This window comes from Triticum urartu, chromosome 4 (assembly GCF_003073215.2).
Source record: "Triticum urartu cultivar G1812 chromosome 4, Tu2.1, whole genome shotgun sequence".
Lineage (NCBI taxonomy): Eukaryota > Viridiplantae > Streptophyta > Magnoliopsida > Poales > Poaceae > Triticum > Triticum urartu.
Genome location: NC_053025.1, coordinates 566,360,920 through 566,385,490, shown reverse-complemented (window position 1 = coordinate 566,385,490; position 24,571 = coordinate 566,360,920). Strand labels below are relative to the sequence as shown.

Below are 24,571 nucleotides of genomic sequence, written 5' to 3'. Positions count from 1 at the left end.
CTTGGTTGATGTAATGTCATGCCACCAAGATGATGTGGTAAAAATTTGGCATATTTGACGAAAGTTTGGACACACACCCCTCATAAACTAGAGCACCTCACTAAAAGACTCGTGGTTCCGAAAGGGAACAATGCATGTTTGATGACGAACGGGAGATAGCTTCCTCTTACGGGCTTTAATTTTTTTCTACGTTTAACATGCACTACTACAACTGTAATGTGAAATTTTGGAAAATTCTAGGGGTCATTTAACCTTTTAAAGTCATTTAAGTGATTTTCTAGCCATTTAATGACCGTAATTCAAACTTGCACTACATCTACATGCAACGGCTAACCATAACGGTTTGAAAAATCATATTTGTGTACTTGTGTGCGAGTTAATTCCATGTGCAGTAAATTAGAAGGAATTTTCAAAGATATTTGTCTCACAACATGGACACATGCATATGTATGCATGGAGTGACATGGCATTTTAATTCCAAAAAATTAAAAGAATATCAGAAACACATGAAACCTTGGTTGATGTAATGTTATGCCACCAAGATGTTGTGGTAAATTTTTTGGCATGTTTGACGAAAGTTTGGACACACACCCCTCACAAACCGGAGCAACTCACTAGAAGGCTCGTGGTTCCGAAAGGGAATAATGCATGTTTGATGACGAATGGGAGATAGCTTCCTCTTACGGTCTTCAATTTTTTTCTACGTTTAACGTGCACTACTACAACTGTAATGTGAAATTTTGGAAAATTCTAGGGGTTATTTGACCTTTTAAAGACATTTAAGTGATTTTCTAGCCATTTAATGACCGTAATTCAAACTTGAACTACATCTACATGCAACAGCTAACCATAACGGTTTGAAAAATCATATTAGTGTACTTGTGTGCGAGTTAATTTCATGTGCAGTAAATTAGAAGGAATTTTCAAACATATTTGTCTCACGACATGGACACATGCATAAGTATGCATGGAGTGACATGGCATTTTAATTCCAAAAAATTAAAAAAAATCAGAAACACATGAAACTTTGGTTGATGTAATGTTATGCCACCAAGATGGTGCGGTAAAAAATTTGGCATGTTTGACGAAAGTTTGGACACACATCCCTCACAAACCGGAGCAACTCACTAGAAGGCTCGTGGTTCCGAAAGGGAACAATGCATGTTTGATGACGAATGGGAGATAGCTTCCTCTTATGGCCTTCAAATTTTTTCTATGTTTAACATGCACTACTACGACTGTAATGTGAAATTTTGGAAATTTCTAGGGGTCATTTGACCTTATAAAGACATTTAAGTGATTTTCTAGCCATTTAATGATTGTAATTCAAATTTGAACTACATCTACATGCAACGGCTAACCATAATGGTTTGAAAAATCATATTTCTGCACTTGTGTGCGAGTTAATTCCATGTGCACTAAATTAGAAGGAATTTTCAAACATATTTGTGTCACGACATGGACACATGCATATGTGTGCATGGAGTGACATGACATTTTGATTCCAAAATATTAAAAAAATATTAGAAACACAAGAAACCTTGGTTGATGTAATGTCATGCCACCAAGATGATGTGGTAAAAAATTTGGCATGTTTGACAAAAGTTTGGACACACACCCCTCGCAAACCGGAGCAACTCACTAGAAGGCTCGTGGTTACGAGAGGGAACAATGCATGTTTGATGACGAACGCGAGATAGCTTCCTCCTACGGCCTTCAATTTTTTTCTACCTTTAACGTGCACTACTACAACTGTAATGTGAAATTTTGGAAAATTCCAGGGGTCATTTGACCTTTTAAAGACATTTAAGTGATTTTCTAGCCATTTAATGACCGTAATTCAAATTTGAACTACATCTACATGCAACGGCTAACCATAACGGTTTGAAAAATCATATTTGTGTACTTTTGTGCGAGTTAATTACATGTGCATTAAATTAGAAGGAATTTTCGAACATATTTGTCTCACGACGTGGACACATGCATATGTATGCATGGAGTGATATGGCATTTTAATTCCAAAAAATTAAAAAAATATCAGAAACACGTGAAACGTTGGTTGATGTAATGTCATGTCACCAAGATGGTGTGGTAAAAAAATTGGCATGTTTGACGAAAGTTTGGACACACACACCCCTCACAAACCAGAGCAACTCACTAGAAGGCTCGTGGTTCCTAGAGGGAACAATGCATGTTTGATGACGAACGGGAGATAGCTACCTCTTATGGCCTTCAATTTTTGTTCTATGTCTAGCGTGCACTACTACAACTGTAATGTGAAATTTTGAAAAATTCCAGGGGTCATTTGACCTTTTAAAGACATTTAAGTGATTTTCTAGCCATTTAATGACCGTAATTCAAATTTGAACTACATCTACATGCAACGGCTAACCATAACGGTTTGAAAAATCATATTTGTGTACTTTTGTGCGAGTTAATTACATGTGCATTAAATTAGAAGGAATTTTCGAACATATTTGTCTCACGACGTGGACACATGCATATGTATGCATGGAGTGATATGGCATTTTAATTCCAAAAAATTAAAAAAATATCAGAAACACGTGAAACGTTGGTTGATGTAATGTCATGTCACCAAGATGGTGTGGTAAAAAAATTGGCATGTTTGACGAAAGTTTGGACACACACACCCCTCACAAACCAGAGCAACTCACTAGAAGGCTCGTGGTTCCTAGAGGGAACAATGCATGTTTGATGACGAACGGGAGATAGCTACCTCTTATGGCCTTCAATTTTTGTTCTATGTCTAGCGTGCACTACTACAACTGTAATGTGAAATTTTGAAAAATTCCAGGGGTCATTTGACCTTTTAAAGACATTTAAGTGATTTTCTAGCCATTTAATGACCATAGTTCAAATTTGAACTACATCTACATGCAATGCCTAACCATAACGGTTTGAAAAATCATATTTGTGTACTTGTGTGCGAGTTAATTCCATGTGCAGTAAATTAGAAGGAATTTTCAAACATATTGGTCTCACGGCATGGGCACATAAATGGAGTGCCATGGCATTTCAATTTCAAAAAATTAAAAAATGATCAAAAAACATGAAACCTTGCTTGATTTGATGTCATGCCACCAAGATGACGTGGTAAAAAAAATTGGCATGTTTGACGAATGTTTGGACACACACCCCTCACAAACCGAAGCAACTCACTAAAAGGTTCGTGGTTCCGAGAGGGAACAATGCGTGTTTGATGATAAACGGGAGATAACTTCCTCTTATGGCCTTTAATTTTTTTTGTAGTTTAACGTGCACTAAACTGTCATGTGAAAAATTGGAGAATTTCAGGGGTCATTTGACCTTTTAAAGACATTTAAGTGATTTTCTAGCCATTTAATGACCGTAATTCAAATTTGAACTACATCTACAAGCAACGCCTAACCATAACGGTTTGAAAAAAAATCATATTTTTGTGTACTTGTGTGCGAGTTAAAAAATCATCAGAGGGTGTAAATATCTGGTTTTCAAAAAAGAAAATGTAAAGATCTGGCAACACAACTGGCCCCCACACGATTGGCACTCTATCTCGCGGCTCGAAGTTTGGTAGGTGAGTGGCGGGGATCATTAATCAGACAGGGTTCTGTATTGGAAACCGTCAGCTATTATGTTCACACACGGATTTTGGCTATTATTGTCACACACGGATTTTGATGCGGGAATCGTGTGTAATTCAAACTACATTACTCATAAATTCCGGCGACCAGCGCGTGTACTGTCCCCGTCGATCTAGATTCCGGCCGCCAATAAATACTACCTTGCTCACGTCGTCCCTCCTGCATCCCCATCTACATCCTCCCCTCGCTCGCCCTCTCTCTCAAATGTTTGCCATGGCACCGTCGGTCTGCCCATGCGCCGACGAGGAGTTGCCGCCCCTCGAGGACGCTCACTCGAATAGCAGCGACGAGGACCCCTAAGCGCCGCTAGACGAGGTTGCGTCGGACCCCCCAACTTTGGATTGGTTTTGGGGCCAGTACAAACTTTGTTTGTGCACTACAGGAATCAGGCACTTTGTCATCTGAATAAACTACGATAAAGGCTTCTTTGCCGTCTGAATAAACTACGGTGAAGGCTTCTTTGCCGTCTACTGGCAAATGGCAAAGAGCATGTGGCCTTTGCCATCAGCTGGCAGATGACAAAGCCTCTGGACGGCAGAGGAACGGGGTTAGCCATGTTAGGAGGCTAACAGCGTGCTTTGACATCTGCCAGCAAGGCTGCAGGCGCTTTGCCATCGCCCAGATGATGGCAAAGGCTATAGGCTCTTTGCCATCCATGAGCTGATGGCCAAGGTTGCAGGCTCTTTGCCATCCGCCAGCTGATGGCAAAGGCTGCAGGCTCTTTGTCGTCCGCCAGCCGATGGCAAAGGATGTAGGCTCTTTGCCATCTGCTGGCAAATGACAAAGAGACCAAATAGGCCAGACGAGCGCTTCCCAGGTTGGCCTCTTTGCCATCTGCCAGCAGATGGCAAAGTGCCTATATTGCCCCATTTAATTTTGTTTTTTCTTATATCAATTCATTTTCACAGAAAATCAAACATACATATATATATATGACCAATATAGCATATTCAACACATATTACCAATAGTCATGAACACATATATATCCAACACATATCCAACACATGTTACCAATAGTAGCAAGTTTCATACAATACATATACATAGTTTCATCAATATTACACAGTTTCATCATAGGTAGCAAGTTTCACAAAGTCAAAAAAAACTAAAGACGAGCACTCCATCAACCCAAGCTTCCGTGATCTAAACCAAATCTGCAAAATGGGAAAGAAGAAAGTTAGAAGAATAAGACTAGAAGAAGAAGATTATTATGATGCAACTTATATGTGTAAAATAGGTCATTTTGGATCTAAGTATGGTTATTATGTCATTTTTGAGCTAGCTACGCATACTAAGTCATTTTGGTGTAAAAATGGTAAGTAAGGTAATTTTGGAGCTAATAAGTTTATTATGTCATTTTGGAGCTAGCTAAGCATATGAAGTCATTTCGGAGCTAAAATATGTCATTTCATCGGCATATTATGTCATTTTAGAGCTAGCTAAGCATATTAAGTCATTTTAGTGCTAGTTTGGTCACGCATACTGATGATTCAATCTACCTACAGCTAGCATGTTTCATCGGCATGAAGACCAGAACATAGCAAATGATTGGCGAAGGAGGATATGTCATTTGTGCTCACCCACGAACGCCGGGGCGGAGCTCATTGAACGCATCGGGAGGTCGTCGAACACCAGACCCTCGCAGCGACGAAACAACTGCACATTTAAATCCACCTGATCAACAAAATATATATGATGTTTTTCATAACAAAATCAGAAGATATATGACCTAACTCATAATTCATAAATATATGACCCCGTCGGCCTCTGGAAGGCCGAAAAGCACCTTTTCAGTCAACATGAAGCCGAAGAGGTGTCGGGGGTCGGGGGTGTCGTGTATGGGTGTCATGGTGTCATGGTGTCAAAGGGACAGAGATAAATTCTATCCTGTAAAACTGGACTGTAAAGAAAAGCCTGCTACATGATCCTCAAAACATCTATAAGCATATCCTAAATCTTGGTTGCATGCATGTGTTTTTTCGAAGTCTAAGAAGAAAAAAACTAACATGCCTTTTAGTGTGCACTTAAATAGTCTGTTCGCTGTACAATGTGAATTTTTTTAGTAGGAGTATAAGCGAGAACTCATAGACATCTTACCTTGGGCAAGAAGTGCTCAAGCGAGGAAATGATAGTGACCAAGGCTGGATCAAGCCCAATCTCCTCCTTTGCCTCCCTTAATGTTGTTGCTGCATCATCAGCATCACCCTCCTCCACCTTTCCTCCGGGCAATGCAACCTCCCCTGCAAATCTCAAGTGGAGAAAACAAAATCTGATAGGGTTTATCCAGCTCGTGTCTAGGTTGGTATCTATTTGTGAACCTGATTGTTCAAATATAAAAGCTAAGGCAAGCCAAACCAGCACTAAACAGAAAAAGCTAGGTTAAAAATCCTCTTAAAATTAATAGGCCAGCCTCTTAAAATTTATTTCTCGGATAGATTGCTTCTTCACATGGGATAGTGCAACAAGCTGGACAATAATCAGCGGGTGGCACATGAGACTGGGTATTATCATGGGATGTGTTTGCACATGCATGTCTCGATCATTGTATTACCTTCACTGAGCATGACTTGCGTAATTGAAAAGTATGTACTTTTGAGCTATTTCTCTACCTAAAATAGTAGATATTGCAATCAATCAATCATGTAAAGTGGATCTTACGAACTCTATTCATTTCAATAAAAAATATAAAATTTCCTATAGTGTTTTCCAAGACATATCCAGCAGAACTTTATTGAATCTTCTAAGCTTGATGGCAGTGTGTATAAGATATTGCATATAAGATCACTTTCTGGTAATGACCGGACATGTAGAAAAACTTTAAAAGACAGCCAAATAAAATGACAAGCAGTAGCTAAAAGAGAAATAACTGAATATACAACTTTGTTGAAGCAAGTTTCATTTGTGCTCTCCAGATGGATGGCTCAAACGATAAGATATGTTATTCACGATATCCCCTTTTTTGCAAAATTATATTCCTTCTTTTATGAAACTTAGCATTGCCGACTCGCAGTTGTACAACAATAGGTTTTGCCATCATGTAAGTCAGATCGCATGAATTTTTGTTCATTTCACTAGAAAAAATTAAAGTTTCTGAAAGTGCATTGCAAGAGACCAAGTAGAACAACATTGAATCTTTGAAACTTGACTACAAAGTATATAGTATTTGCCTTATAAAGTTCTCGGTCTTGGTACTTTAGTTACCTTCAGCCAATGAAGAAACTGAGTTGGAAAGTGAAAATATTATGCATCTCAACATAGATTAAGGTACATACTATCTCTAATTGATTTTTTCAATGTAATTAATTCTAATATAGGCTTCCAAAGTATTAATATTCTAGAAACATAATTTTGACTTCAAATACAACATTATCTTAATTCAGTCTACTCATTGGTTTGATTCATTCTTCACAACTGCTCCCTTTTGTTGCTCAATGTTTAGTGCAAAAACATCCAGCCGTGGCACATACGAACTGTAGAGAGTTCTTCCTAAATCAGACTGAGGTTTCTTTCTGCTACATGTATACACTAACAAGATTATAATCATCACATGTCGGTAGATGTAAGAACCAAACATCATTTTCATTTTGTTTTGCCAGCACATTACCGAGTCATTCTATTTTCAGGTTGTGGAGATGTTCGTTGCGTTACCTTTGGCCTGGCTCCGGCGGTGGTTGAGGAGGGCCGGCGCTGGGAGGAAGGTCAGAGTGGGGCATGTCATGGATGGCGCAGGAGCGCGCTGCGGTGGCGGGGAGGGCCGCGGGGCATGCCGCGGTGGCCGGAAGGGGCGCGGGAGGGGGCGGCGCCGCGGCCTGGCTCGGTGGAGGGGCGGGCTACGGTGGCAGGGAGGGCCGCCGGGCACGCCGCGGTGGTCGAGAGGGCCGCGGGAAGGGGGCGGCGTCGTGGCCTGGAACGGTGGAGGGGCGGGCTGCGGTGGCGGGAGAGGGGCGGGGCTGGCGGTGGTGTTGTGTGTTGGCGGGGAGGGGCGGGCTAGCGGCGGTGCTGGGCGGCGTCGGGAACGCGGGGCTTGGGCGCACGGGTGCGGTTGTGGGTGGGTGAGGTGGGGGAGAGGGAGAGAGGGGTGGGGCCGGGCTGGGAGAGAGAGGGGTGGGGCCGGGTTGGGAGAGAGAGGGAAGAGAGAGGGTGGGGCCGGGCTAGGAGAGAGGGGAGGAGATAGTCCCACCTCTTTGCCATCAGCCAGCGGATGGCAAAGGCCCACATCGTTGCCATTAGCCAGCGGATGGCAAAGCCCCACCTCTTTGCCGTCAACCAACAGATGGCAAAGATTCTTTGCCATCGGCTTGCAGATGGCAAAGAACTGGCTGATGGCAACCAGGTTCTTTGCCGTCTATTTTTTGTAAGCAGATGGCAAAGACGTTCGTTGCCATCCGCTTGCAGACGGCAAAGAGCTGACTGATGGCAAATTCACTGTTTCCTATAGTGGTGGCAGTCGCTACTGCCGGCTGAGAAAGCCAGGCAAGTGGCGTTCAAGAAGGAGATGGCAGAGGAGGAAGCCAGGTACCAGGTGGCCTGTGAAACCCGTGATGCCACCTGGAAAAAGGAGGCGGCGGAGCTTTGGGGGCGGGCACGTCGTCGTGCCGAGGAGGTGTACGAAGACAGGTACTTCACGAGGAAGGTCATAGGCGCTGGGAGCCTCGTCGCTGCATGGAGGTGGACCGATAAGCTCCAGCGTGCCACCGGCGAGGAGCTCCGGAGGGCGCCCAACGAAATGGCTAGATCGTTCGCGCGTCCGCCAGTAAGAGGCAGATCGGTACGTCAAGCGCTGCGAGGCGGAGGAGGCGGAGTACTACCTCCGCACTGGGAAGACACCGTGCACCAGGGAGCTGCTGGCGAGGGGCTGCCGGAATACTGGCCCCAGGAGGGATTATTTGTTTTAGTATTGTTCATTTTCAATTCTGTGCATTGTACCTAGTAGTTAAGTATCATCACATATATATATTCTGTGATGAACTAATGAACAATTAATATATATATATAATTCCATTTTCTATATGTTTTTATACTAATTTGAATCTAGCTGTTATTATCCACATATACAGAATGGAAAGCGTATACACACACATTGAAATGGAACATATAAAAAGGAAAACAGAGTACACACATTGAAACAGTGGAATAATCAGAGCAATACTATGATTGTTGTCAATACATAGCTATCCACGTCGAAATGACTCAACAAAATAAAACACTTCCATGAGACCATGACCAGTAGCCCTTGCCTACGGTAGCTCTTGGCTCTGCCTAAACTCGTGCAGGCGTTTGTTCAAGCGATCGACACGCTCGTGGTACATCTGGAGCACGATCTCGAGCTCCAAGTTAGCTATTTCATCGGAGATCACCAGCTCAAGGATGTGACTGCCATGTTCTTCTACTGCGCCCAGGTGGACACCTGGGCCAAGGAGGCGGTCGAGCCTACAAACCAGCGTGTTGACATCCAGCGGGCCGCGGACAAGGCGAACGGTGCAGTGGTCTTCCGGTGCAAGTACAGCCCGGCCGGCCTCTGGTGCAAGTACGGCAGGGCATCTGCCCACTCCTGGCAAGCAATGGGGGTACTGACGGGACGTGTCCCCAGCTGCGACACCGTGTCGACAACAGGCAAGTGCCGATGGACCCGCTCTTGCTGTGTGGCGCGCCGCACCTCTCGCTCTACGGCGCTCCAACGGTCTCGTCGTGCGGCGAGCCGCAGCCTATTGGCGCGGACACGCCTAGCTTGCTCTGCGGCGCACCATCGATCATGTTGTGCGGCGAGCTATAGCCTGTCGGCGCTGACATGTGTATCATGATCCACGGCGCTCAAGTGCCATGCGCCAAAGGTCTGCTCAACCCTGGCGATGATGCACATCACGACGTCGTCCATCACGTTGTCGGGGAGCGCCTCGGTCTCGACGGGCCGTTGCGCCTGCTCGTTTTCCTCGTCGACGAGGTTGATGGTAGAGGCGATGCTTTGGTGGGTTGGCATGCTTGAAAAAGGTGGATGTGCTACAGGCTGCGCTTATCGCATCCGTGCGTCGTGCGTCGCCTAGGTTTATGCGGAATATCGCTGGGTGGCGGGAAACAGGTGAGAAAATGGTGGGAAACGGTGGCGTGTTCATAAAATGCCATCAATTAATGGAAACTTAGCATAGAAGGAACATCGAGCTAGCACAAGAAGTAGATGATGATCAGATGAACACGGACCGCACTAGGAAACCCGTCGGTGATGAATTCATCAATCGCAAATGGTTGAATATTAGCAAGTGTTTGCCCACAACACACACGGCTTATTCCATCACAAACAGGTCGGATGGATCAACTGTATGCCACGTATCGCACATTGTCAAAAAGTAACGCGGTAGACCTTCTTTAACATGTGTTAAAAAATAAAAAAATAAAAAAACAAGGACCTCGAGGTTAAATTAAATAATGGGATGGGTTGTATCAATCATTTAATTTGACAAATACGACCTATCCTATCAGTTAATTTAACATCAACACAACTTCCCATCCAGTCACCCATCTAATGGTTGCTCCAGCCTGAGCACACTTAACTTGAGAGTTCTATAACATGAGCTACTGGTGGAACAACTAGTCCTTGCTGATATAGGATGCCTCTTCACGTCCTTATGGCGTATCTGAATGACCGCCCATCCCCTAATGGCCAATAGATGTTGTGTAGACAGAGCATATCACATACGTCTTATTAGAAGCAATCGTTTGTGTTATTATCGGTCTTCGCACACATTTCTGATTACAGACCTGTTTGCTGTGTATCACACACATCTTGTTATATTGAACCATTTCTGTTCTCTGTCTCAACGCAAATAGTTCATCCGATTGAACCGCATGCCGTATATCACACACACACCTTGATCTGGCTGACCATTTCTTTTGTGTTGCCTAATCACAAACAGTTTATCCGAGTGAACCGTATGCTGTATATCGCACACACCTTCATCTGGTTGCCCGTTTCTTTTGTTCCTCCTCATCACAAACAGTTAATTGAACTAAACCGTATGACCTGCATCGCACACGCAACTAAAATCTAAACCGTGTATGATGCATCCTCCATCGCAAATGTTTTGCACCTTTTTTGACGGGTTCTTTACACCACCATTTGCGATTATTGCATCGCACATAGTTTCGTCGAAGGGTCTCTGATCGTAGTGTCGCGTTAGTAGCATCCTGCAGTAGTGTATACCAATTCACCATCGTAAGCTTTCTAACAAAGAATGGAAGTGCATTGAGGATCGATTTGAAAAGAAACTAAGCTGCTGGAAGGGCAAGCTTATGTCATACGGTTCTTACGAGTATGCCTATGTTTCTCTTGTCCTTTTTTGAGGTGCCAGTTGGAGTCCGAAAAAGGCTAGACTTCTATCGATCGCACTTCTTCTGGCAGAGTGATGGATTAAAACAAAAATACAGACTCGCTAAGTGAGATTTCATTTGTAGACCGAAAGACCAAGGGGGTCTCGGCATTGAAAACCTAGAGGTGAAGAACAAATGTTTACTCAGCAAGTGGTTGTATAAGCTATCTGTAGAGACGGATTCCACGTGGCCCCAAATCCTGTGGAACAAGTAACTTCATTCCAAAACACTATCCCAGATGACGGTGAGGCTGACTGATTCGCCTTTTTGGAAAGGACTGATGAAAGTGAAATTAGCCTTTTTCAACAGGACAAAATTTGTAGTTCGAAATGGTACTACCATGAGGTTCTGGGAGGACACGTGGCTAGGGGAGATGCCCCTTGCACTCCAATATCCTTCTCTCTATAATATTGTGCAGCGAAGAGAAGCTTACGTTGCAACAGTATTACAGTCAAATCCTCTAAATATTCAATTCAGGAGGAATCTAATGGGAAATCGTTGGGAAGCTTGGATCCACCTTGTCGGAAGATTGATGGAGGTCCACCTTTCTCAACAACCCGATCAGTTGAGCTGGAAACTAACAAAGAATGGAGAGTTTTAGGTTAAATCCATGTATTTGGATGTTATCAACTCTAGCGCCATTCCTCATTCGAAACATGTGTGGAAAGTCAAAGTGCCTTTAAAAATCAAAGTGTTTATGTGGTTTGTCCATAAACAGGTCATTCTAACTAAGGAAAATTTGGCAAAATGCAATTGGATAGGATCTATAAGATGTAGTTTCTGTGATACAAATGAATCCATCAAACACCTCTTTCTCGACCGTCCCTTGGCAAAACTTTTGTGGCGGACAGTAAACCTAGCTTTTAATATTACTCCTCTGAATACCATCAACACGTTATTTGGGATGTGGTTAGATGGGTTAGACTCCAAAACTGCGAGGCATATTCGTGTAGGAGTATGTGCTTTATTGTGGGCAGTCTGGAACTGCAGAAATGATTTGGTTTTTAACAGAACAACAAAGATTCATTTCTTGCAGGTTATCTTCCGGGCCACTACACTCATCCGTATGTGGTTGCTACTCACTCCGATGAAGGTCAGTGAGCGTTTGGTTACTGGATCTATCCGATGGGAGACGGTAGCTCGGGATATCTTCAACCGGTTTGGATGGTGGTCATGTAATAGGATAGGTGTTTAGTTTCCTATCTTATATTTTTGCTTGCCGGTTGTGGCTATCCTGTCATGTTGCTTTTGCTCTTTGTGAGCTTCTTTATTTTTGAGACCTGAAGACTTTTGTTGAACATTTTTCTTATTATTAATAATATGGTCGTATGCATCATTCTGATGCAGAGGCCGGGGCCTGACCCCTTTTCGAAAAAGAAAAAAATGATCATCGCACCTTCTGAAAAGTCAGATGGGGAACCCCTCCGCCCCTAATATATTAATCTTTGGGATCCCCTCCACTCTTTGTCACTCTTTTGAGCAACCGGCAAGAGGATGCCTTTTCAATAAGGGGAAAATATGTACATGTTGTCATGTTTAAAGGGGGACATGTCGTAACCTCAAGTAGACTAAAATGACATGCGGACTACTTGTGGATTTGCATAGCTCTCGACCGAAAGGACCAATCTCTTTGTGCAATCTCCTTGTAGATGAGATGGGCCACCTCGATGTAGTTAATTTCATGCCATTGAAAATTCGTCTGTTCCTCTTCTTCCATGTGTTCCACATTATATTGATGATGATGTCGCTATGAAGGCTCCTTTGAGGGTTGTCGATATATTTGAGCCCTCCCTCCCACCATACATCAATCAAAGGAAAAGTGGTAGTAGGGCCGAAGGCAAGGTGGTCATTTGTCTAGGACAACACCAGGCTGTGGGCTACAATAGTAAGAGGACGGTCCTTGCAGAGATGTGCAGTGGTTTTATGGACACTAAGGCAAAGTTGGCAAACAGGATCATGCCGCTAGCCTCTTGAGGCCTTTCTAGAGCGTGTTTGGTTGCCTTCATGAGGCCTGACCTGGCTCGTGCGAGACGCAAACAGGCCGATTGGTTGCCTGCTTTTACCGTTCGGCCCGCATGGCACGAACCTTAAAGCACTCATGGGCCTGGCTCCCTGGGAACGCTCGAATCGGAAGTTTCTCCAGGGTTAGTCCCGAGCGGTGCACGTGGGTGGCAGCGGCTGCACACGCGCGGCCACGCCCGAGAAGTTGCATTGCTTCTTGAAGCACCGGCTGTTATTAGCCTCACCGCCCTCACCGCTCCCTCTCCCCACTCTCCCCCACTCTCCAACTGTCACCGGCGGCGGCGGATCGAAGGAGAGCAAGAAGAGCAGCAGACTCCATCACCAGCGAGTGGATCATCACCTGGCCCGCGGCAATGGCGGTAAGCACTTCTTTGTTCGTCGTGCACTACTTTTTTCCATTCAATCCAGCGATAGGTTCAATCCACGGCAGAGAGGGAAATGGGGAATAGAGGTAGATAAGCATGGCAGTTCATACTAGTTTATACGAGTTCATACTAATTCATACTAGTTCATGCAAGATTAGAATAGAGGCAGATGCGGATGGAGTAGAAGGGGGACTGGGGATACATAACAGACATCGGCTAACCGCGGCGGCCGTCACCGGCGTGCGGGGCGGTAGGTAGAGTGGCTGGCCTTCATCTTCTTATCCATCGCCATGCGGGGCGGCGGGTCGTTGTCGTTGTCGGAGGAGTTGAGGTCGATCTTCCACGTACGACGGCCTGGCTTTGGCGCCCTCACTGGCATCTGCACCGGTTCTTCCTCCTCCTTAGGCTCCCCACCGATGACCGTCGGCGGCACGATTGTCGTCTCCTAGTACACTGCGGCACGGCGGTCATTAGGAGCCCAGTAGTTCTTGTACTTGGACCACTTCTTCCTTTGTTTAGCGTCGTCGGAGACGGCTTGATTCATGGCCCAACGAATGATGTCGACTGCCATCACGCCCTTCGTTGGGTCAGGATCAGCGTCTTCAGCTCTTGTGCAGTGGCCCTCATGAGCACTGCATCAGATTCCTTGTGCATGTTAGGCATGGAGCCAAAGTTCGAGCACACCTCCATAGTGTTCTCAAACTTGGTGCGGTCACCAGCCGACCACCCAAGGAAGAAGGCCCTCCAGCCAGTACCCCAAGGGAAGGGGATGGCGTTGGAGCTGGAGCTAGAGCTCATGGCGATGGAGAGGAGGAAGGTTGATAGTGAGAGAAGAGAGGGGGTGGGTAAGTAGTGGTGAGCAGGGTGAGTAAATATAGGCACGATGGAGAGGAGGAAGAGTGACAACCATTCCGTTTTCACTACATGCTCTTCAATAAGCCATGAACTATGTGCTGTGCCTGACTCCATGAATTGTGTGGATATCGAGGAGAGCAATGGGATGGGCACAGAGGTGCTCCCGGCCATTGACAACAAGGGCAAGCAGCCCGTTCATCCAATGCCTGAGGTTGTGCTGTCGCCCACCGCCGAGGAAGAACCAAAGACGCCTGAGGTTGGCGACGACAAGCGCATGAAGGATCCCCCCAGCATCAAGCGCCGCAACTACGGACACTACCATGAGGAGGATGTCCCAACTCACTTCCGCGCGGTCATCCTTACACCGAAGCTTGAGTGCATCCCCATGCCCCTGGACTTCACCACGCACTTCGTCGCGGTTCCGACGGAGTTGAAGCTCAGGAACAACACCGGCTGCTCCTAGAAGGTGACGGTGAAGCTAATGAACGGCAGGGTGACCCTGGATCAGGGTTGGGCCACCTACGCAGCCGTTCATCAGATCAAGATCAGCTACATGGTGACGTTCAAGCTCCTTACTCCCGACACCCTCAAGGTCATCATCTTTGACGACGATGGCATTGAGGTCATCAACAAGTGCGGGAAGCACGACGAAACCTTTGCCACCAAGGACTAGGGCCGGGGCACCTCCTTCCTAAGTACTATCGAGTCTGCTTTGAACTATTTATGGTTTATGCGTTGAACTATTATGAAGTGTGGTACTACTTATCTGAATTATGATGTTAAGTAGTTGATGCTCTGTTTATACTTTGCTCTTCTTATGATGTGTGCTACATGGTTGTGCCGAAGTGTGCTGGTAACTTCATCAACTAGTTAAAGAGGTTACCACACACCAGACATTGCATACAACCAAACACCATGTCTTGGGTTTGTCCACTAACATGCAGGAAACCAAACACCAGGCAGTGTGGTTCAACCCATGCAGGCAAGAGGGCATGCAGGCAACCAAACAACTTGCAGATGGTGCATTTGAGGCTGCATTTACATAGCCAAGCTGAATTTAGAAAGCTATGCAATGCAGCATTGTAGACTACGGCAACCAAACACACCCCTAATCTTGCCGGTCAAGAACCTCGGGTAGGAGCCAAGGAATTGCGTCTTGTAGGCCGAGCTGGCCGATTCCCCTTTGGGTGCCAAATCTAGGAGATGAAGTCCCGCATGAGCAGTTCCAGGATTGCTCAGGTTGCCATAGATGTCAGGTCAACGAACATGGATGTTAACATATTTCCAGAAGCCAGCTGACACCGCTCATGCAGTTGGTTTTTCCTCTAATTTGGTTTTGGATGAAAGTAATCTTGTTTTGAGACTTGAGGGTCTAAACGTCGTCCACGAAATCATATGGGACAATATTTAGACTTTCGATAAATTTGAGGGATGAAAAATATACTTTTCTTTTAAAAATTTTGAAAAAGAACAACCCCGACATATTTTAGTTGTTCTATCTTCATGGGGCCAGCGCAAACTTCTAGTGCTCTGCATAACGAAGATACATTTTGAAGTTCTGAATTACTTAGAGCAACTCCGGCGCGCCGATCCAAATGGACAATGATATATTCTGTTTTTGTCTGGTTGGATCAGCCTGGCGGACGCCCACGTCTGCTTCCGCATTTGGGTCAGCGCAACGCCCAACGCTGGCCCAGCCCATTTTGACGGCGCGTGAAAAAAAGAACACAAATATTTTGAAAATTAAAACAACCATTAATTAAACATTAAGCCGGCCACGAAGGCCTGCGATAGTCCACGCATCTACATTACATTAATTAAACATTAAAAAACTAAACTACAAGGCGGCGTGCTACCCTAGGCGTTCTCGTCTTTGATGTCGGGGCCGGTGAGGTCGATTAGCGTCGGCGCAGGGCCGGCCCAGGGGAATGTCATGTTCCAGACAACGGCTATGTCGGTCGCCGGCTGTGCCGCCGCCTATGCAGCCGTGGCATGTTCCTGACGCGCCTCCTCCTTCGCCTCGCACTGCTCCTCCTCGGCGTCGCGCTCCAGCTGCTCGAGGTATTCACCGTCACGGCACTCCTCGGCAAGCCATCGGTGGCGCCATTGCTCGAGGTACGCCACCTCCTGCCCCGGCGTCGCCCCCATGCAGATCGGCGGGGCGTTGACCCACTCATGCATTACTACTGTCCAAGAGTAGCGCTCGACAGGCGTCGGCTCAAGCTTGGCCTTAGACAGGGGAAGGCGGGGCCAGCGGCGGTATGACGCAGTCACTGTCCGCGGACAGCGCCTTGGCCTCAGCCATGCATGCCTGGTATGCCGCCTGCTCCTCCTCGTACGCCACCCTACGTCGCTCGTCCTCCTCGCTTTCCCGTAGGACAGCCACCATGGCCTCCGCCTCCTGGTCCTCATCGCGAACGACGATGGGCGGCGGGGGGAGCTACGGGAGACTTTATAGACACCGTGTCGCCTAGCCTCCTCGTGCTCGAAGGCGAACCAACGCGCCCAATAGGGCGAGTCGGCACTGTAGGCGGAGTCGCGGTGCTGATTGGTGATACGTCCATTTTGCATCATGCTTTTATATCGATATTTATTGCATTATGGGTTGTTATTACACATTATGTCACAAAACTTATGCCTATTCTCTCTTATTTTACAAGGTTTACATGAAGAGGGGGAATGCCGGCAACTAGAATTCTAGGCTGGAAAAGGAGCAAATATTAGAGACCTATTCTGCACAACTCCAGAAGTCCTGAAACTTCACGGGAGCATGTTTCAGAATATATAAAAAATATTGTGCGAAGGAAGTACCAGAGGGGGGCCACCCACCATCCACGAGGGTGGGGGCACGCCCAGGGCCCCTGGCAGGCCTCCGGTGCCCATCTTCTGCTATATGAGGTCTTTCGTCCAAGAAAAAATCATAAGCAAGCTTACGGGACGAAACTCTGCCGCCTCGAGGCGGAACCTTGGCAGAACCAATATAGGGCTCCGGCAGAGCTGTTCTGCCGGGGAAACTTCCCTCCGGGAGGGGGAAATCATCACCACTGTCATCATCATTGATCCTCTCATCGGGAGGGGGTCAATCTCCATCAACATCTTCACCAGCACCATCTCATCTCAAACCCTAGTTCATCTCTTGTATCCAATCTTTGTCTCAAAACCTCAGATTGGTACCTGTGGGTTGCTAGTAGTGTTGATTACTCTTTGTAGTTGATGCCAGTTGGTTTATTCGGTGGAAGATCATATGTTCAGATCCTTTATGCATATTAATACCCCTCTGATTATGAACATGAATATGATTTGTGAGTAGTTACGTTTGTTCCTGAGGACATGGGAGAAGTCTTGCTATAAGTAGTCATGTGAATTTGGTATTCGTTAGATATTTTGATGAGATGTATGTTGTCTTTCCTCTACTGGTGTCATGTGAACATCGACTACATGACACTTCACCATTATTTGGGCCTAGAGGAAGGCATTGGGAAGTAATAAGTAGATGATGGGTTGCTAGAGTGACAGAAGCTTAAACCCTAGTTTATGAGTTGCTTCGTAAGGGCTGATTTGGATCCATATGTTTCATGCTATGGTTAGATTTACCTTAATACTTCTTTTGTAGTTGCGGATGCTTGCAAGAGGGGTTAATCATAAGTGGGATGCTTGTCCAAGGAAGGGCAGTACCCAAGCACCGGTCCACCCACATATCAAATTATCAAAGTACCGAACGTGAATCATATGAACGTGATGAAAACTAGCTTGATGATAATTCCCATGTGTCGTCGGGAGCGCTTTCCTTTATATAAGAGTTTGTCCAGACTTGTCCTTTGCTACAAAAAGGATTGGGCCATCTTGCTGCACCTTATTTACATTTATTACTTGTTACCCGTTACAAATTACCTTATCACAAAACTATCTGTTACTGATAATTTCAGTGCTTGCAGAGAATACCTTACTGAAAACTTCTTATCATTTCCTTCTGCTCCTCGTTGGGTTCGACACTCTTACTTATCGAAATGACTACGATAGATCCCCTATACTTGTGGGTCATCAATCGGCCGTCAGCAGCGCCCGTCGGCGGCGCACCTCCTCCGTGTGTGCCGACCGTGGCGCCACCGGCACTGGGATCCTCTCCGGATCCAAGTGCCAGTCGTGCGGCTGGGTGACATCGGGGTAGGGGAGAGGGATGCGGTGCTGCCAGTGCCACTTCGCCTGGTGCACTGGCACGCTCACGCGCTGCCTCGGCCGATGGGAGGACGCGGGGGGGGGGGGGGGGGGGGGGGGGGGGGGGGAGGCGGAGGCCTTGCCCTTTGCTTTGTCGTTGCTGGAGAAGAATCGCCTCATGCCGATGGATAGGGTTGTCGCCGACGGGGGAGCAGAGGGTGGCGAGATTGGGACGGGGAGTTTCTGGAAGCGGATGAGGATGGCCCCCGCATGATCGGCTTAAAAATGGCCAACCGTCATCGCTAACTCGTGGGTTCGAGGTCATGAATTAAGCTGACCAAACTAACCGTGGGTAGTTGAACGGCCGTCAGGTGGGGACGCGACGGACACAAGGAAAGCGGGTGGCGCGTCCGCTTCGCGTCCGCGCCAACGCATTTGCGTCCCCAGCGCGAACGCAAAGCGGGCGCGTTTTGGGTTTGAGTCGGCGCGTTCAGCCTTCACTTTTGTTTGCGCCGACTCAAACAGACGCGGGTGACATTTTGAATTGCTGCGTTGGAGTTGCTCTTAGGCAATGTAAACATCAACTGATTGCATGCGACCGAGAGTATAACTGTTGTTTGGTTGGGATCACGACCCTAAAAAGTCATCGATTTATGTAAGCAAGATTGTACGTCTGATGCTTGAGTATTACTAGCAAAAATACCAATGCATTGCAACGGGAGATGAAAAAATAGCACAAGTCTCTAAAATGATAAGCATTTTAAGACTTTCATACAACAGGAGATGAAAAATAGCACATGTCTCTAAAATGATAATCATTTCAAGATCTTCTTATGTGCACGCCCACTGTTTTAATATGGCGTACAATGAATCGATTGACAGTAGGTATTTTCAGGGTTTTCAGGCTGCTATTGTAAACATCAAATGTGGTCCGAGCCAACTTAGTTCAACTTATTAGGTCATTTTGAAATTAAAAAAATTGGACCAAATGCCATGAGCTAAATTTAGAATAAATGAAAAGAAATAGTATTGCAATTTTTTTTAAAGTAAGGTGTCGTAGTAGCAAGCAAAACATTATCAACACCTCCCCTTCCACTTGTTTGTGTTAGGCGAGAACATGAATGTTACCTTATCAACACCTCCCCTTCCACTCGTCGCGACTTGCGTGAACTCCAAACCCTATCTCCCCAACTTCAACATTGCTCCTTTCTGGTCTCATGTCATATGTAGCCAACAACCATCAATGCTTGACACGTTGCAATAGGGGAAACTTCGATGTGTATCCAATATTACAAAATACATTCGCAGTTTATGAAAATTCTAAGTGCAAAATAGGACCGAGTGTTGCAATTAACATTATAAAATAAATTTGAGTTTGTGTGGTATTCGAGAGTTAATCTGAGCTCCCAGTTTGCTTCTGAATCCCTTATCTTCCACTTGGTGTGAAATTGATGGGTTGCGACGTTAATCCCAGAAAACAGAAAATGTTACTATTTAAATATGCAACATTTGTCTTATCAAGTTTTCACCCAATTATCGATATGGCACTCCATAGATACACAAAGTGTGGTCAAAATTTTATTGTTGATTTTGGATCGAAATAAGCTTCCTCGGTTTCTCAAAAATAAACAAACTTGCTTCCAATTGAAGAATTAGCTCTGCATATGATGCTCAATGGGAGCAAATAATTGTGTAAATCTATGCAAAACCAAAAGTGAAATACACAATGCAATTTCAAAAAAAAAATATCATCCTGTCCCGTGTCCCGTCGAATCATCATCAGTGAAATACACGATTCACTTTCTTCTTTGAAATTGATATTAAGAAAGTCATCATCCTGACTCGTGGTCCTGCCATGTGCCTTAACTTTCTCTGCCACTTTGATCTTTGGAAGCTTCTATGAACATTTGAGGGGGTCGCGCCTGCAGCCACCATTGCAGTCATGGTTGGGGTCGCAGCCACAGAAGTATGTCCGACAAAGAGAGGGATCGAACCAAATTCAGGTGGGTATGTGGGCTCCAAACCATCGGCCTCCCACTTGACTTATTTTGCACCACGAATATGTGTGTTGCTAGGGCCATCTCTAGGAAGTTGAGGCCCCGGAGCAAAATGAAAAATGGGACACTAAATTTTGAAAGTTTATAAAAAAATATAGTAACTGAATTATATAACTTGGTGTTATTTTGTAGTACATATTTAGAAATATATATCTAGTATTATGCAAGATAGTAAGGATTATACTTGCAAAAAAAGATAGTAAGGATTATACTGAACCAATAAACAGATCAAATATTCTAGTAAATTGATCAATATAGTCAAGTAATTCAGAACGCTAGCTGTACGAACTCGAATCTCTCTTGGTTTCTCTTCAATCGGGCCATCTCTGTTGGTTTCTCACGCTAGCTGTACGAACTCGAATCTCTCTTGGTTTCTCTTCAATCGGGCCATCGGGGGTAGCGCGCTGACTCCACCATGGTCAGCCCTCGCACAACACGCTCGGCGGCGGCCACGGCGTCACAGCCCAACCAACTCATGCTCACCACACACACAGAGCACACCCCTCCGCCATGGTCAGCCCCGCACCATGGTAGCACATACACGCTCGGCGGCGGCCATGGCGTCACAGCCCAACCAACTCATGCTCACCACACACACAACACACCCCTTCTCGCTCCATATCTTTTTCCTCAGGGTCATCATCCACCAACGGTGTATCTTTTTCCTCATTATCATCATCTATCCATCTTTCGCCTCGGTTCTAATTCCTTTTGCCACCCTTGCCTATTGATCCCACATCCCAGTTGGCTTATTGATTTGAACATGCAGCCGTATTTAAATTGATTTATGTGTGTACAAGAAAGCGATGTGGGATTATGTAATAGGGAATCAAAACCTCTCCTTCATACAAAAACATGGTGTAGCTCAGTTGGACGCCTGGTTCTGAACTGAACAACACGTCGCGAGTTCGATCTGTTCTATTGTTTGATGGGCTGAGGCCCATGCTAGCTGGTTGGGGCGTACGAGGCTTGGTTGGCACAGCAGCGGAATGATTTTTCTGCTTCTAACGACGTACGACGAGGGACGAAAATTAGGGAGCATTCGACTGTTTTACAATTGGAAAACATTCAAATATCCTGACTAATAAGCAGATGCCACTTGTATGTCCAAAACCAACCCCCGCAGGCACTGTCTGTAGCTGTATTAGAAATAAAACGGGTCAGAAAATAAACCCGAATCAACTAAACCTGGACCACAACCCGGTCCAGGAATAACAGCCAAAAACTGGCGGAGATCAGCGGACAATCTACAGGTCAGGAACCCTCATAAATCCTACTCCAACTCTTAAGCCCCTTCACCAGCTTCACAAATTCTTCATCCCTTTCACCCACTTCACCTAGAAACATCAGAGAAACTAGTTACATAGAAATTCCAGAGACAACAAGAGACTCTGGAATGTGTGATCGCTAGCATTTATAGAACTCTGGAATTACGGAAATTTTGCAGCCTAAAGTCAAAAACTACAATAGCAAAAGCATATAAATTACACTGCAAGTCTTGATAGCTGAAAATTAAAGTGCAAACTCTAAAAAGGCATACAGTGGATTCACACTGTTAATACAAAGAAAATGACACTGCAAGTTCCCAAGGATTTACACTTGAATAACTGATGAAGTTACACTGTAAACACCCACGAATTACAGTGAAAGTGCCCATGAATTACACTGTAAATCCCCTGGAATTACACTGTTATTCCCAGGTATTAACACTCATAAATACACCATAAAATCCATTGTGATCTATCTGAAAAATACTCTGTAAGCCCTACAACAATTACAGTGCTGAAGCATTCAAATTACAGTCTAAATCTGCAGTATATCATAGTGTAAGCCCCAGAATGCAAAGGTAAAAACCACTGTAATGTACATATCTAACAAAATACTTTAAGCCCTAGAACAATTACAGAGTAAAACTCAGGTAAATTACAGTATAAGCCCTACAACAATTACAGTCCTCAGCCATATTACACGGTAAAACTCTGGTATATTACAGTGTAAGCCCTACAACAGTACAAAGGTAAATTCACTATAATCTATTTGAGAAATACAGTGTAACCCTAGAAACAATTACAGTTCTGAAGCACATAAATTGCAGAGAAAAATGGGGTATAATACAGTGATGAAGCAAAGTAATAAATCTAACAGATACTATGTAAGCCATACAACAATTATAGAGATGAAGCATTCAAATTAAAGCGTACAACTGCAGTATATTACACTGTAAGCCGTGAAATTCAAAGCTATCCACTGTATGAGAAATATAAATTACAATGCTCAACCATACAAATTACAGTGTAAAACTCTGGTACATTACAGTGTAAGCCCTACAACAATTAATTGACAAATACAGTGTAACCCTACAAACAATTGCAGTAGTGAAGCATGTAAATTACAGAGAAAATCAGGGGGAAATTACAGTGATCAAGCATACAAATTACACTAAAATCTGGGGTTGGTAAAATTACAGTGCAATTTAAGGCATATTACAGTAGAATTCTGCCCTATATTTCAGTGTAAAACACAGTTAAATTCCATTCTATTACAATTCAAGGGCATGACAAATGAAACCGAAGCATTTCAAGCGCATCATACTACTACAGGCATGATAGTACTGTGCACATGCATAGGACGAGCCAGATGAATCGCAAACCTAAAAATATCACCAAGAAGCAACCTACAACATATAGTAGAACTACATATGCACAACACGAGCCAGACAAATCAAATATCCCAAAACCTAACAGCAGAAATCACAAACCCTACCCCCCCCCCCCCCCCCCCCCCCACACACACACACACATAATTAAGAAGACCAACATCTCAACAAAGCTACAAAAACGAGCAACCTACCAGCGCCGCCACCGAGCATAACAAAACGAGAACACCTAAAACCTAACAGGGGAATCACAAGGCAAAACTGACAAGCAATTCAAAATATCTGACGCGAGCAGCCGAAGCAGCCGCCAAATCTTCAAATAGCACACAAAATCTACAAGAACACATAAAAAAACGACTACCAACAATCGACAGCCCTAGATCTGGAAGCTACACGAATAGAGACAGGGGAAATTGAACGCGAGAAAGAGGGAGAAACATGAACAACCAACCTGGGGAGTCGATAATCAAAGGGAAAATCAAACTCGAACAAAGAGGGGGCTCGGAAACGGCATGAACTGATGGAATCGCCTCCTCTCCTCCGCCGCTTGAGCGCCTCCTCCTATCCTCCTCTCTGCCCCTCTGCCTTGTCGAAACAGTGCCACCTAAAATGAAATGGGAACAAAATTCAAAAGGGGGCAAATGAAAAGGAAACTGAGAGACCGGTGCCGCTAACAGGCAGGCCCAAAATAAAACCACGCCCGACAAAGAAAACCGTGCCTGAAAACCAGAGTTCTCAGCACGAATCTTGGTGCGAGATCGAACGAACAGAAAATTAAATGATAACGAATTGGAAAACAGTCAACTGCAAAATAGCAAAACCATTTATTATTAGGTAAAGATAAGTTTATTGGAAAAAAAAAACTTCAGCGAATCTAACGAACCGATGAAAAAAAATATCAGGAGCGCACCTTCAGCACAACAAAGTGCACAAGGCTCCAGACCTTCAGTTCACTCACTGTATCCATCGAAGCCAACACCAGCACCTTGGCATAGCAAAGTTGATGATAAGCCATTAAGCCGACTTGGCAGTGTAGGACCCAGACGCAGAGGCAAAGCCATGAGACGCTGTCCGGCCGGCGACTCCGCCCGGGGCCCGGAGCTGCACCTGCACCCACTCGGCCACTCAATACAAGCTCAAACATGCCGACAAAGTCGTCGACCACCGCCTGCGCAGGTTGGCAATCTAAGACTGATCGTAATAATAGTATCATAGCTAGTATCATGCATGTCAACTAGATTATTTTGCTAAGGTTGCATAGAATTAAATGAAGAAAGAGAGTGTTGAGAATCATATCATGATACGTACTAACGATTAAATACTATGCTACTATATGTTATGCATGGCAATAAATAAAGTTATCTATGATATTAGTATATGATACTGTGCATTACGGAGATAGTATCATACCTTAGTATCATATGCATGATACTAAGGTATGATACTACTCACTACA

At 45.0% G+C, this 24,571-nt stretch overlaps 1 long non-coding RNA gene across 2 annotated transcripts; it reads right to left on the bottom strand.

The window, feature by feature from the left end:
- Positions 1–21,508: 21,508 nt before the first annotated feature.
- Positions 21,509–24,137, bottom strand: LOC125554173. Of its 2 annotated transcripts, XR_007304335.1 has the most exons (3): positions 24,026–24,137; positions 23,567–23,719; positions 21,509–21,796 (listed from the first exon to the last, which is right to left on the bottom strand). It is a non-coding gene; the product is annotated as an uncharacterized LOC125554173 (long non-coding RNA). The 2 variants fall into 2 exon arrangements; XR_007304336.1 differs by lacking the exon at positions 24,026–24,137 and having other exon boundaries at positions 23,567–23,784.
- Between the last annotated feature and the right edge of the window lie 434 nt (positions 24,138–24,571).